This window comes from Podarcis gaigeae (assembly GCF_964106915.1).
Source record: "Podarcis gaigeae genome assembly, chromosome: 4".
Lineage (NCBI taxonomy): Eukaryota > Metazoa > Chordata > Lepidosauria > Squamata > Lacertidae > Podarcis > Podarcis gaigeae.
Window position 1 is genome coordinate 46,140,864 of NC_139677.1, and position 15,620 is coordinate 46,156,483.

Sequence of the window (15,620 nt, forward strand, 5' to 3'; positions counted from 1 at the left end):
AGGTTTGGCAGTTCGAATCCGCATGATGGTGTGGGCTCCCGTTGCTCTCTCCCAGCTCCTGCCAACCTAGCAGTTAAAAGCATGCCAGTGTCAGTAGATAAATAGGTACCGCGACGGTGGGAAGGTAAATGGCATTTCCATGTGCTCTGGCACTTGTCACAGTGTCCCATTGCACTAGAAGTGGTTTAGTGATCCTGGCCACATGACCTGGTAAGCTGTCTGCGGACAAACACCAGCTCCCTCAGCCTGAAGCAAGGTAAGACCCACTTCAAGTTTGACTGGATTTAACTGTTCAGGGGTCCTTTACCTTTACCTTTTTTTTTACCATGCATGACACCAGGGAGCAGGGTCAGCAGTAGAGTCCCAGTGCCCCTTTCCCCATTCATCAGTGGGCTTAAGGCCTCTGCTAGTGAGAGCCAGGGTGGGAGTGTCTACACTAGTCATGGTAAGAGGTAGAGTAGGGTCATTAGCCGTTTTAAAATTGAGTCCCATACCCAAACACCTGGAAGCAGTCTGGAACATGGTGATGATTTGTGTACTACTATTCTGTTTTACTGTTGGTATTATTCTCCTTCTTTTAAATTAGGTTAGCTTATTTGTAATGTTTTATTCAGGCTTCTATTAGAAAAAGGATATGTGCTTATGCCAAAGAATGCAAAAGTAGATGATGTTTCTTCAGTTAAAATTAATGGAAGCTACTGCTGGTGGGGGAATACTCTGCATAGATTCCCATGCTGGCAATCATTTGGTGGATTGGGAGGAAGTACCATAATGGCATATTTCCTGCCTGCCTCCTAGGAAGATGAACACTCAGGAAAAGGAAATACTTTCAAGGTTGGAATCTTTGATATATAATTCAAGTTCTCTGGTAAGGTGCTCATATATACATAATGTATACATAATATACCATTGTATGCTTGCTTCAGATATCGCTAGCAAGGAGCAATTTCAGACAACGAGAAGTAACAAAAGTGTTTGCTTCTCCAGATATTTGTGCAATTGCAACCACAGAAAAATATGAAATATCATGCTGCTTCTACTTTTTCAACTGTCCCACTCCTTGCAGGAAATATTATTAATTTATTACAAACAAGAGCTCTTTGATTTTAAAATTGTTTTCTTTAAATATAGATAGGCCAGTGTATCTCTGTGGTTGATTCCTGTCATGCTGAATCATCATCAAGATAATATGATTCTTCCCTCAAGATATGTCCCTACAGATATGTCTGCATGAAATGATTCAAGTAGATTTTTGTTTTTGTTTTTTAAATAGCTCACAATATATATGGAAATCTTTCTGACCTCTGTTCCTTGCTCCTAAAGCTATCAATAACGAACTAGTTAAATACGCATATGATTATAGAATGCAGGACATTTTAAATAAGACATTTATTTAAAATAGAGGCATGTTATGTATTCAATTACATACTGTGGGGTGTACCCAGTTAAGGTATCCTGGAATGTTAGGGAACCCACAGAGCAGATTAGTCCCATTAAGGAGACAGAAGTCCTTGGGTTAAAGGGACAGCTTAGTTGGATAAAACCCACTGGTTTTATTCAAGCTTATTTGAAAGACAATATGGAATGGTGTTTGGCTGTTGCACAATATCTGGAAGATACAAAAGTTAATCTACAACATACATGGGATATACCTGTAAACTTACCTGGCTCATGTGTATCCATGTTAGAAGTTGGTGATGTGTGGAATCTAATTGTGTGGTAGAGCCATGGGTAAAAACATGACATGTTGCAACGTTTTCCTTTCCTCGTGGCTGGATTCTGCAGATTACTTGCACTCCGTGGTGCTTCCTATGGTGAGTGATGTGATTAGAATAACTGTGAAAAGTACTACTTCATTATCTGAGCATTCCACACCTATAATAATGAAGTGAACGGAACTCCATCCAGTCTCAAAGGAGCATTCATTAGTATGTGTTAATAACCATCACAGTACAAACATTGCAGGTTTATTTACTTCTGTATTAAAAAATAGTAGCTCTGTATGCTGCAATCTTGCCTTGGCAAGTTCTCCTGACTTCTGTGGGACTCGTGCACATGCAAATATTGGACGTATTATAGTAAAATTATATTGTTTTGATTCAGGAGTGAAAAAGGGAACTGTGCTTCTACCCTTTTAAAGAAGTGTTGCTGCCTTTCATTGCCCAGAAATTAGGCAATGTATGGAGAACGTAAGGCAACAAAATGGTTATGTAGCTTAGTCACAAAATATTCTGTTGCTGTATGCACAAGAAATAAAAATAGTTTTGAGGCAAAAGCCACATTTGTTGCAGGTATTTGAGGTTTACTGAGTATGTGGTGGTGGTTGTCTGATGTTGAATCATTTCCAAAGACTGTTCTCCTTTTCATGAATCAGTATGAGAGTGTTTTAAAACAACCTCTACAAAACACCCTTATATAGAGAGAAAAGCTATTGCAGTGAATCAGCACTTCTTCTTTTTACCACATTCTGAGGAGCATATGTGTTTATTTAATATCTCTACTGGCACAAGCCCTTTTCAGACAATCAGTGTACACCATATGGTAAGTGAACGTTCATGGAGCAGGAGGAGAAGAAACATGGCAGCAGACACCACACCTGACTTATACGGTGAGGAAAAACCTTCCACACAGGTCTTAGCTGCACCATCATGTGGGAAGCTTCCATTCTGAAGGATTCCTGAACACATGGCTACATATGTTTACACATATAGGGTCTGTTATATATACTCTGCTGAATGTTTATACTGTACTATGAGTATTTGACCACCTTGTTCTATCAATGCAAGGATTTATTTTTATGCTACAGAATTTCCCTTCTCTCCTATCCCCTTGCACATCCTGTATCCTTTCTAGATATGCTCTGGAGGGGAAGCCTCCAGAACAGATTGACAGGACATGCAGTGTGGAAGGGGGAGGTTTCTGTTCCACAAGCAGAAATCCTTGCCCTGGTGGAATTAGTTTGTTAGGTACTACCGCTAATCTTTATTACCTTAAAAGTGCCCTTGAGAAAAGTATAAAAACAAAGAATTTCAGATTGTTATTAAAATGCAGTGCATGTTTTCTTTCACTGCCCTCCATGCTGAAATCTTAACAAATTCGCTTACAAAACAAGAACTGAACACTGTGGAACTGTGTGTCATTTGCAATGTGTTTTCTTTTCACTCCTCCAGCAGAGAAAGGGGACCTTGGTGCAAATGAGAACTGGGTCCTGAAAGATAATAAACACATCTGCTCCAAGGCAAAATAAGTTGCTGTTTGTTATGAGAGTTGAATGCTGTATGCTAGCTGAATGTTGACTTAGTCACAAGTACATTAGGGCTGCTTCTTTACAGAAGGTGCTAATTTGTCCAGGCAGGTGCATATGTGGCCTGTGAGTGCGGTGGAAACAACTCAAACTGCACACCAGTGTTGGGTTAAATCAGGCCACAGCTTTATTTACTTAAGAGCATGAAAGCAAGGTTGGCAAGGCAGTAGGGCAAGGATCAATTCCTGTCCCACTCATCTGTATGTTCACAACATAAAATCTACTTGCATAATTAATCTTTCTTTCACATAGATAGTAATATGCTTCCAATATCTGGGTTATTCAATTTTATCTTCATAATAGTCTTGTGCAATTAAGTAAAGCTGAATGATGAAGTCATCTACTGAGTTTCATGTGAAAGCAGGGATTTGAACCCATTTCTTGCCTAGTCTAGTCATACAGTTTATTCACAATGCCACAATTATTCAAGTGGTTATTTGACAGAGATTGCCAATGCACTTGTTTGTGGGTGTAATAAATTTTAAATTCAAAGTGCTAAAGTAATTAATTTTATCACAACAAAAGCCTCTGATGCAATGTGCATGTAATAATGATAATAATTTTTAAAAACACATTTACAATGGGTTGAATAGTTTGTGAATCTCATGGGTCAGATTCCCTTTAGCTGTAAGTGGGTGCCACCATCAGAAATGTGCTTAATGTGAAAATTCTTTGATTAATACCATATTATGTGCAGTAAAAACCAGCTGTGGGCATTTTATTTGAGGCTTTTTTGTATGTTTGTTTTTGCTCAGATGTTAGTACAATTCCCCAAAGCTACTTGCCACTAAAACATTTTTAATGGCAATCTGCTTTTGGGAATAGTATGTGGAACTTGCATATGTACAGGGTATACACTTGCCTCCGCACGACTCTCATCCCCAAACCCATTTAGATGAATGTACAGTGATTGTTATAGGATATTTTAGCTCTAATCCAGTGACACCCTGGTAGCTGTACTCACATTTTCCACAAAGATAAGGGTCTCCCTATACACATCAGTATAGGAGACAGCTTGAAGGGTGCATCTGAATGTGTACACAGAGCTTTCCACCTCACTAAAATGAATAGATCTATGTGCAGTCCAGAGCTGCCACACAGCACCTATATTAAAGGTTAGAGAAATTCCATGTTCTTCATCGGGAGTGGAATATTTGCTTCAGAATTTCAGCAATAAACTTTACTTTCTATTTTAATGTTCAGTGAGGATATTATAGAACTCCACTTAATTTTATTCATCTGATCCATCTTCTTCACTCCTTCTTCACACAGCATGTTGTCATAAATTGCCCTAGCACTTCTTTTATTGAGAAGTTTGAATTGGATTAAGCTGTGGGAGCATGCCAGTGTAATATTGATTTTCATACCTTCAAAATAATGTATTTGACTCTGACTTTTAATGAGAGATAAAATGAGCCAGAGTTGTGTAATGCTGAAGCAAAATCTCTTTACTGGCTTCTTCACTAGGGGAGTTGGCAAGCCCATAACCAAGTATTTATGATGAGGGGGATCAGAAGCTGTATGGGAGGAAGGGCTATTGTAAATAAATGTGAGGTAACAAAATTTTATATGTGACTAAAATATATAGTTACTCGAGTTATCTGATTCAAACTTAATTAGATTTTATGTACCAGGAACATGAGTGCTAATCTAGTCCTTTAATTGAATATTGCCTGATTCCATTCAAAATAATGAAATTCTGTAGCACTACCCAACTAAGCAAATTTTGCTCTTCAAGCACAAACTACAATCTCATTGGTGGTAGTAATCATGTCCCACTATGTAGTAAAGGTAAATGACCCCTGGATGCTTAAGCCCAGTTAAAGGTGACTATGGGGTGCAGTGCTCATCTTCGTTCAGGCCGAGAGAGCCGGCATTTATCCACAGACAGCTTTCTGGGTAGGTAAGTGAGAAGCCTGTAAATAGTGCCAGTTGTTTTGCCATTTGCTATAACTATAATAATATGAGTCCATTAAACTTGTACATTCTTCTCTTAAGTGATGTTGGAGAACATAATAAGCCCTCTTAAAATGAGCAAGTGTTGAGGGCCATCTGCCCAAAAGACAGATATACTGGCCAGTGTTGCCACTTTGTCTGCTCTGGCCCTTCATGGCTACTTTCACACAGAGGCTTCCTTAAAGCATGTGCTCAATATAAGACCTTTATTTAAAGGGCAGGTATAAGGAACAGACGTCAGGTACCAGATCCTCACTTCAACCACCAACCGTAATGTTGATTTGATCCTCTTGCCCTTTTTCCTGATGTAGACCTTCATTCACCGCCTTGTTCTCAATGTAGGTCTTTATTACCCACCCACCCCCAAACCCTTGTTCCTGATTTTCACTTACTTTCTTCCATATTGGGGAGGACACCGTTCTGTCATTCACCTCAGGTGCCAAAATATCATAACCTAAGATATCATTCCCATGGGAAACTACTGTCACTCTTCTTCTTCTTTGGCGATCACTCCTAGCCAAGTAAGATTGTCTTCCATAAATACGGTTTTAACAATGAGTCTGTAGATGACTGTGGAGGCCAATTCTGGATCCACATGTCCTTCTACAGTAGAGACATTGGTTTCCGGGCGGGAGTTGATCATGGTGTGGATTTGCCAAGCGTGCCTTCCTCTTAGGACGTTTCTCCCTTGTGTCCAGAGTTTGAGTGTCTTCCTTGTGTCCAGAGTTTGAGTGTCTTCATAGCCCATGACATCTTTGGTAAAGGCTGTTCTCCAAATGGAGCACTTGCAGGCCAGTGTTTCCCAGAAACTACACTACATAAATGACACAGGTGACACTGCATATTTTAAAGAGCAACAAGAGCCTGCTCCAGTTTCTTCACGGGAGGAAGACTTTTGACCCAATTGCTTTGAAAGCTGGGCTCCTGACTCTGGAGGGTAAGGAGAAACAATAATGAGCTAACTGATTCAGGGCAGTACCCTCTTGTGGCTTTCTCCTCCAAAACCCTTATGGGGCAATGGGATGGAATCTTGATTGCCCATGTACCCTTGTTGTCATTGTGAACCTGGGGAAGGCAACCCTGTATGATTTTCCTTCTTTCCCTCTCCTTTGATATGTGATATGTGTTCATTTTTTAAAAGGATATTTTTTCCACCCTCAAATGTATCAATAAGCCAAAAGATCAATAGTCTTATAAATCAATTAATGGGCATAACTTGGCAACCAGCAAATTGTACAGCAAGGGACATTTAAACATTACGTTGTCTCCAGATGATGCTGAAAAGCCGCAGCAATTCAGGATCATAAAGTGGCCTTGTTTTATTGGAATGGGATATGCTTTTACTGCTTCTGAGAATTGAAGTATGCAATAAACTAGATCACCACTTCCTGGTGTGATTAATTTGGCTAAGCTAATTAAAACAAATACATTGTGGTACTTTTATGCGCTGTTGTGAGTATGGTGTTAATAGAAGGCTATTTCATTGTGCTGGGCAGCCTACTTCTTTGAAAGTTGATTTACCTTTACAGGAAGGAAGCCACATAAATCCCTTGTATGATACTGTTAAATTTAATTTGTACCATAGTATAAGCCAAAGAGCTTATTTATACAATAGTTAGCCAGGGTTAGCAACTATTTTACCTACAGTAACCCTTGATTGGGACGCGGGTGGTGCTGTAGGTAAAACCTCAGTGCCTAGGACTTGCCGATCACATGGTCGGCGGTTCGAAACCCCGCGGCAGGGTGAGCTCCCGTCGTTTGGTCCCAGCTCCTGCCCACCTAGCAGTTCAAAAGCACCCTCAAGTGCAAGTAGATAAATAGGTACCGCTTTATAGCGGGAAGGTAAACGGCGTTTCCGTGTGCTGCTCTGGTGCCGGTTCGCCGGAGCAGCTTCGTCACGCTGGCCACGTGACCCGGAAGTGTCTGCGGACAGCGATGGCTCCCGGCCTCTTAAGTGAGATGGGCGCACAACCCTAGAGTCTGTCAAGACTGGCCCGTCCGGGCAGGGGTACCTTTACCTTTACCTTAACCCTTGATTTATTTACATGAAATAAATCAGAAAGGGAGTAAAAACTGGAAGACAGAGTGCAGTAAGGTGTAGTAAGGAGCAGCTATCTTTCTTTTTAGCCCCGAAACAAGTGATCAGATTATTAACAGACTTTATTGCTGTACAGTGGCGTAGCGTGGGGGTGCAGGGGGGCCGGCCGCACCGGGCGCAACATCTGGGGGTTAGGGTTAGGGGGCGCAAATCCACGGGTTAGGGGGTGCAAATTACTTGCCTTGCCCCGGGTGCTGACAACCCACGCTACGCCACTGTTGCTGTATCCAGTTAGTCCTCGGTGTGAGCTGATTTTTGCACAACCAGACAACAAGCATGGGGCATGACTATAATCCCCCAGAATTCTTTGATCATGTAGATAATGACTGCTTCAGAATCATAAAGTCTGAATTTATTCCATCATGTGATGGATTATTTTAAAAATTATCTCTTGTTCATAAACAGCTGGCTTCTGGAAGCAGAACTGCTCTGTTTTTAGTCCATTGTTTTAAGAACTTGAGGTTCACACTTGCTCTCAACTCTTCTATTTAATCAGGCCTGTTTGAATATTAATGAGCACCATCCCTCATTAAGCGTGTAATTGTGCTATGAAAACATTTTGATTTAGGAGGGTGACATTTTATGATTAATTTTATGCATAATGATTGTTAGGACTTAGGGGCCGTGCTGTTTAATGTTTCGAAATTCATTATTTTTATTTATTAGATTTATATACCACCCTTTGCCATAAGATCATAGGGCAGTTCACAGAATAAAATACAGGATAAAAACAATATTTTAAAAAAAAACACAGTAAAACAATAGCCTTCCCTTATTACATTTATATCCTGCTCTTCATCCCAAAGGAACCCAAAATTGCTTCTACTGATGAAACCCTTCTCTCCCACCTTTATCATTAAACCTGACTTGGGCAGGTCAGTCCTTCAAACAGAGAACTGTCTGCCCTACTGTAAAGTAAGACTCGTGGCCACCCTGCTTGTAACTTGCTATTCTAATAGGCAGTGCTGGACTTATATATAGGCTAAGTAGGCTGAAGCCTAGGGCCTCTAAATCTAGGGGGCCTCATCAGCCCGCCCGCTCCCCAGCAGGCAACCTCACCTCTCCCAAAATTGCAAACCCAAGATTTCATGCAAGGGCAGGGCAACTCAGGCCTCTAAATTTAGATGGCCTCGCCAGCCTGCCCACTCCCCAGTGCTGCAGTCTCCACTCTCCTAAAATTGCAAACCCAAGACTTCATGCAAAGGCAGCCCAGCAACTATGAGACTCAGGGCTAGCCAGTGGGGGGCAGTGGGGGCACAACTTGATTTTGCTTGTTTGTTTTGTAGAGCCCCAGTTCACAGCCAAAGTCTGCAAAATGTTAGAGATATAAATAAAATCCATCTAGATTGCCCTGGAGCGGAGGCCCCCTTAGGAGCGGCACGTGGGGCCCAATTTGGCCCAATTGTGCCAATTGCCTTAAGATCAGCCCTGATGAGACTGTGTAGGGGTTGGACTGACAAGCCCTTCACCTTCTAGGTCCCTGGTGTCACTATTCAGAGTACAGACTCAAGGACTTGTTATGGAAATAAAGGGCAGGGGCACGGCACTTATTGGAAATCTGTTTTGTCAGCTCCTCCCCCCCAAACCCTGTGACAATGAGCCCAGCCACTTTTTATTCACAGCCACAAAAGCACTACACTACAGCATGGCCATAAATCTGTACATACAACCGCTGAAATATTTACCCAATATGTAGCAATGGAGATTTATGTTACTGCTTTATGAATGAACACTGTGTTTTATGAATGGACTCTGTATTTTGTGAATTACCTAAAAGCCACCAATAGGGAGCTCTAGAATCTGATAGCTAACCAATCGGGTACTACCAAACAGCGACCCCTATTGCTGAAAGCAGGTAACCAGCAGGGAACGCTTCAGCTCAGCCTTTGCATTGTTGACTGAACACCCCCTGCTGTGCAGATAATGGAGAAAGCTCATAAATTGTATCCCTTCTGGCATTCTGGCCAACTCTATTACATTTTGTAAACCCTGGTGCACCAGAAGCCCAGAATATCAGCAAATAAAATCCGCTCATATGTCAGCGACTGATAAGACTTGTCAACCAGTTCTTCCAAAGTCTTCCTAAATTATAAAGCTCCAAAATACAGGCCAAAATAGAACAGGTCTGGGAAGAGCGAGGCATACAATAGGCACCACCAGTGAAAAGGCCCTGCTCCGTGTAGCTCCTGCCCTGTCATTTGATAGGGTGTCCATTTGCCCTCCTTCTTGACATGGAATGCTCTCTATTGGAGTCTATGGGTCCTGCACAAAGACCATAAGAAGGAAGAGCAGGGACCTTGAAGTTCCCAACAGCTGTTAAGCAAGCAAGCAAGCAAGCACACAGGTCACCTTTGTCACAGTCAGGATGCCTATGTCCTGGCCAGGCCTGTGCCCAATCTTGTTTTTGTATAATCTTGTTTGTTCTCAGTAACCAAAATCATATTATCCACATATACAAGCAGAAAAGTTGTTTTCTTTAATTTGGAATGAATCGTACAAAACAAAGTGGCACTAATAAAGAAAAGCTCCAGGGTGGCAACAGAAAGCAAACTATAAATGCTTTTTCAGTTCATCAAAACTATCCAGCAATATCAAGTTATACAGTAGGGAAACTGGAGCTATTAACAGTAATCCTTCTAGCTGGTTAATTGGTTCGGCAACTTCCATGCACATGACGTGTGATGCTAATTATTTCCCCAAAGAGTTAAATGATAACAAATCAGAAGCAGCTACAGTTGCAAATGGCAACACAATATCTGTGAAAGGAAGAGGAGCAGGTTTGCTCAAGTGTGTTGCAGGTAGAAATACTGTTTGTAATGAAGTGAGAGCAGTAGTTTACTTGCTCAAATTAACATATAATAAAGTTTTGAGAATTTAAATTCTAGATTAAAATTGGTTACTTCATTGAGAAGGGGATTCTAACAAAAACACTGGGGCCTAATTTGAATAGTAGAGTGCCTGGTATCTGGTGGGCAATCTCATCCTTTATTTCCACACTGTGGATGCAGACCAAATCACCTATCAGGAGAGTTATGAGATTCAGGTGAGGGTCTTGTCAATCCCAGCAGGTATATAAGAGGATGACCGCCTTCGCCCTGGCCAGGCCTTAGCCACAACTTCATTTGCCTAAACAATTATACTTATTCCACAAAAGGTTTGCAAAGTTCAGTTATTGCAAAAGTTTTTCAGTGTTAATTACAACCCTTCCATTTTCCGCACATGTATGCCAAAATATGATCAAATTTACCTATTTAGCCACACCATTCATCTCCATTGTTACCCTCCAAAGCATGCATTACAGAGCAGCCAAAAAACCTGGTCCACAAAAATTAGTTCGTGAATAAGTCAATGATTCCTACAGCAATGACTGAGACCAAGACTTGGGCTTCAACTAGTATATAAATTTAACCAATCATCATCATCATCATCTGAGGAAAACCAAAACTGTCAGATTTTCCATCCCTAACTGCAGCCTATGGTAGACCAGGTGGCTGCCAGAACACAAGCAGAGGAAGAAGGGAGGAAAACCTGCCAGCTCATGCCCCTATGCTGACAGTAGTGTACAGACACATGCCACACACACCACACCTGGACTTCTGTGCCCCACCAGTTGCTCCCAGCCAGAAGCTACAGTATGTGCCAGCCGTCCGAGAGGTTTGTTGCCTGCACTCCTGTTCTCCCTATGCATATAAACAGTGAGAGAAGCAAGGAGGTAGAGCAATAAATTCCAATCCTCTGCCCCCCAAAACCCCACTTTAATAGCAGTAGTATTTCTGCATTAAATTTAACTTTTCAATCAAGAGTCTTTTCACATCATTTTTCATCCTCTAAGTAACAGAATACTTTGGAACATTGCCTACTATTATAGATAGCATTTTGAGACACTTGTCTTTATTACCCATCCGTATCATTAATGAACTAAAGTTCATCCAGATTAATTGTTCTCTCTTCAATTTATAAACATGGGAAGCTAATAGGCTGGTTGATCCTCTGCTACATTAGTAATGGTAAAATATTGAAAAGGGCACTGACTGTGAGGTTTGTACCAATTTTATGATACACAATGAAAACCCCACAGGGAAATTCCATTTGGATTTAACCACTTGAATCAGAGCCTCCAATTAACACGAAGAAAATTGCTCATAATGATCCATAATTTATTAGACACTACATGTTGTAACCACGTTGTTGACAAAACTGAAGAAAATAGAAGAATCCATGTATCTTTTATTCTTCACTCCAGAAATCATTCATTGCATTTGGCATCATGTGGACATTATAAATCCTGATGGGGTTAGATCGGTGCCAAATCAATATGCTTGGTCCAGAGATACCACTGTACAAATGGAAGGAACTTGCTTTCATATTAGAGTTTGTAGCCTACCTACAATTGCCAGCACCTCCCATCCCCAATAGTTGTCCTAGAACACTGGGGACTCCCTACACCTGCTTGAGGGGGGCATTAATGTTGTGTGGTGGATATTTTGATCCAGGCCTATATATCTGAGAAAGTGAAGCTCTTCTGTGCATCGTGTAATCCATCAAGGAGCACATGTGTGAGCTTCTCCCAAACTTACAGTACATGTTTGGAACTACACTCTGTACTTTCTACTCAATAGTATTTTGCCTGTATTATCCTTGCTGCTGCATAAAACAATGCACGGTTGAGACCTTGAATCAGTAAGTAAAGCATTTTAAGCTTATTTAACACTTTGTGATCTGCTCATTGCAACCTATATTCCTCACACTTTACTGCACTGCTTATTTTTGTGAGTTTAATACTCTGCTATCGGGGCTCTTTGTGTGCAAGCCCTGTGATCTGAAGCCAGGGAGCCAGCAGTTTCTTTTTGTTATTCACCCACACACGTGGGTCTAGAGGGATTCATATATCAAAGTTCCTTATGTGAAAAAGTAGATGTTTTCAGGGAGGTGGAATAATATTTAGTAAATATTTATGTCTGCCTGATAATTCACATATACAGCCAAATGCCATGCACTCTATGGATATATTCATTGGTTTCACCTTTGTGCTGTAATATAGAAATAATAGCTTTAAATCTTGGTCATCTGAAAATGAAACTAAGGCTAGAGCTTTGAAAAAAAAGAAACATGCCAGCATGTATGCATAAAGCTCCAATCAAGTGTCGTCTCTACATGTATACATTAGTTACATGCTTCAGGTGTGTTCATACATAAGCTGAACCTGTAGATGGGGGGGGGGTGACTTCCCTTTGCAGTGGTGTTCCTATACCATCTGCCTCACAACTTCTTTTGTATTTTCTTTCAGTACATAGGGGACTGTCTATAGATTGTTTATGGTTATGATTGGGGAAGCTTGGTTTTAACATGCTTATTTTACTGTGAACATAGGAGCAACAGACTGCATCTGGTGCTACCCAGGACTTGTCTCCAGCCCATGAGGCAGTCATCATTCAATAAAACAGGGCTGTATGTGCTGAGGAGCAAAGAATATATACATTTATCAGAAGTGGGGTACCATTTATTGTATTGTGGGGTACCATTTATTGTACTTTTGTCATTGTACAATACCATTTATTGTACTATCTGTAACTGTACTTTTGTCAGTTATGGTATATGATGAAGTAGCATTAGATATCATTTTAGCAATTGAATAAAATTAAGCATTAAATGCTTTTGCTAGCATAAGTTACATTATATGATAAAAGTGTGTTTGTTGCTGCTGATTTAGTTGTTGAAAATAGCATTTATCTCTCCCACCCTCCCCAAGTTATGCCTAAAAGGTAAAGGGACCCCTGACCGTTAAGTCCAGTCACGGACGACTCTGGGGTTGCGGCACTCATCTCGCTTTACTGGCCGAGGTAACAGGTGTACAGCTTCCGGGTCATGTGGCGAACCAGAGCAGCACACAGAAACACCATTTACCTTCCCACTGGAGCTGTACCTATTTATCTACTTGCACTTTGACCTGCTTTCAAACTGCTAGGTTGGCAGGGGCAGGGACCGAGCAACAGGATCTCACCCCGTTGCAGGGATTCGAACTGCCAACCTTCCAATCAGCAATCCCAAGAGGCTATGTGGTTTAGACCACAGCGCCCTCAAGTTATGCCTACTGAAGTGAAATTGCCTCAGGTAGTCTCTGTCGTTGTGTGATGGCTCATGCTCCACTTTAGAATGTGGCTTCAGCATTGATTTCCTTTTAATATGAAGAGGTACTAATTGCTTATGCCAGAAAGACTGCTATGAAACTGTTACCAAAATATGGAGAAATGACATTGTCCAGAAAATGCCATAGCCTGTCCCTTAATTCTACACAGTAGTTTCATGGTAAACAAAATGCTGAAAACTAAAATATGTACCTCAGCATCTGTTTCAGATGTATTAAGAACTTTGTGACCTGAATAATATTTCCTAGATTTGGCTTTGTAGTTTGCTTAATTAGGGCTGCCATACATCTGGACTTTTCCAGACGTTTCCAGGATTTCAAAGGCAGAATTGACATCTGGGGGTGTCCTGGTTTTTACTTTTTCAAATATGGCAACCTAGCTTAATATATTAGCATGTGAAGCATGTACAATAGCATTTTAAGACATTTGAGCATAGATAATTCTCTTCGGCAGAATTCTTTTGTGTACTTTTCTTCCGTTATTTGCAAAACTAAAAACGGGGGGAAAGAATGCAGTTTCCTTCTCATTTATATGAAAACTGAATGTTAAATGTTTCATATTGGATTTAAAGTTATGTTTTTAAAATACATCATGGCAATAAATAAATAAAATACTGGGCTCTGTTTGCATCATAAGAAATAATAATAATAATAATAATAATAATAATAATAATAATAATAATAATAATTTATTATTTATACCCCGCCCATCTGGCTGAGTTTTCCCCAGCCACTCTGGGCGGCTCCCAATCAGTGTTAAAAACCGTACAGCATTACATATTAAAAACTTCCCTGAACAGGGCTGCCTTAAGAAAGAGAAGATGGAAGAGAGAAATAATGCAAAAGATTCATTTGCACAAAAATGACATGTTAAACATTTCAAATGAACTAGTCTTAGAAACTGAATATAGCGAGTTTACTGATAATTCATATTTCTGGATGATAAATCCATCTACCTCACTACTTGTCTACTATGACAGGCTGCTGCTCTTCAAGGTCACGGTGAGACATCCTTCCTGGTTTCTGTTCAGAGATTCTTATAACTGAATATGATGGGGATAAATCCAGAGCTCTGATCAATGCAAGGCTCTGCCACTGTGTTACATCCCTCCCCAAACCTTTGCTTCAGTAGCACATAATGAACTTAACAACTGATAGCTCCAAACAAAATGGATTGTACATTACAGAGACATGAATGTTCCTTCATATTCCCTGCTGTTAAATCACTTCTCACCAGACATAATAATAGAGTGTCTCTGACTAAGTAACAGGACAACTGACAGCCATGCATCTGGGATTAGGTAGCTAAACTTTCAGGAGAAGGGAGATGGGCTCTAGGCAAGTATTGTCTACAACAGCTCTTTGGTCCATCATGTATTCATAGAGATCAGATGCACATATTTTAGTAGGAATTCCAGAGAGCATCTCCAGCTGGCAAACAAGGCATTTGTGAAGGTTCATAGAGGAAGAAGGGCCTGGAAACACGCCTGCATTTGTTGTATTGCCTGTCCTTGCTTGCCCTCAAGGAAAAGGTAGAGGGACACTACATATCCAGGGAAATTACAATGGTGCAGATGTTTACCAGTATGCTACTGCTTTCATTTTCAAGTTAGATATTTGCCATTTATGTAAATGAAGTTCTGTGGCTTTCTCTGCTTCCTTCATATTTACCATTTGAAAAATGGAGAAACTATAGAACAGTAATGTGTTTTCTGTAGAAGTCTTAGGGCCACTTAGACACATGGTATCTGCAAGGGCAAGCAATGAAAAATAGTTTATATGTATTCACTGTCAGATACAAATGTATCGGATTAGAGGTCAAAAGGCATTTAAAGTTAGAAAGCCTACAGTGCAAGTAGATAAATAGGTACCACTCTGGCGGGAAGGTAAACGGTGTTTCCGTGCACTGCTCTGGTTCGCCAGAAGTGGCTCAGTCATGCTGGCCACATGTCCCGGAAAAACTGTCTGTGGGCAAACGTCAGCTCCCTCAGCCAGTAAAGCAAGATGAGCACCGCAACCCCAGAGTCGTCCGCAACTGGACTTAACGGTCAGGGGTCCCTTTACCTTTACCTTTAGGGGAAATAGTCTTTGGCTATGCTAGTACACTTTGAAGAGGG

At 40.8% G+C, this 15,620-nt stretch overlaps 1 protein-coding gene across 6 annotated transcripts in view; it reads left to right on the forward strand.

Moving 5' to 3' along the window:
- Positions 1-15,620, forward strand: part of IL1RAPL1 (interleukin 1 receptor accessory protein like 1) — a 642,787-nt gene that overhangs the window by 351,741 nt on the left and 275,426 nt on the right. The gene's annotated exons all lie outside the window — the stretch shown is intronic.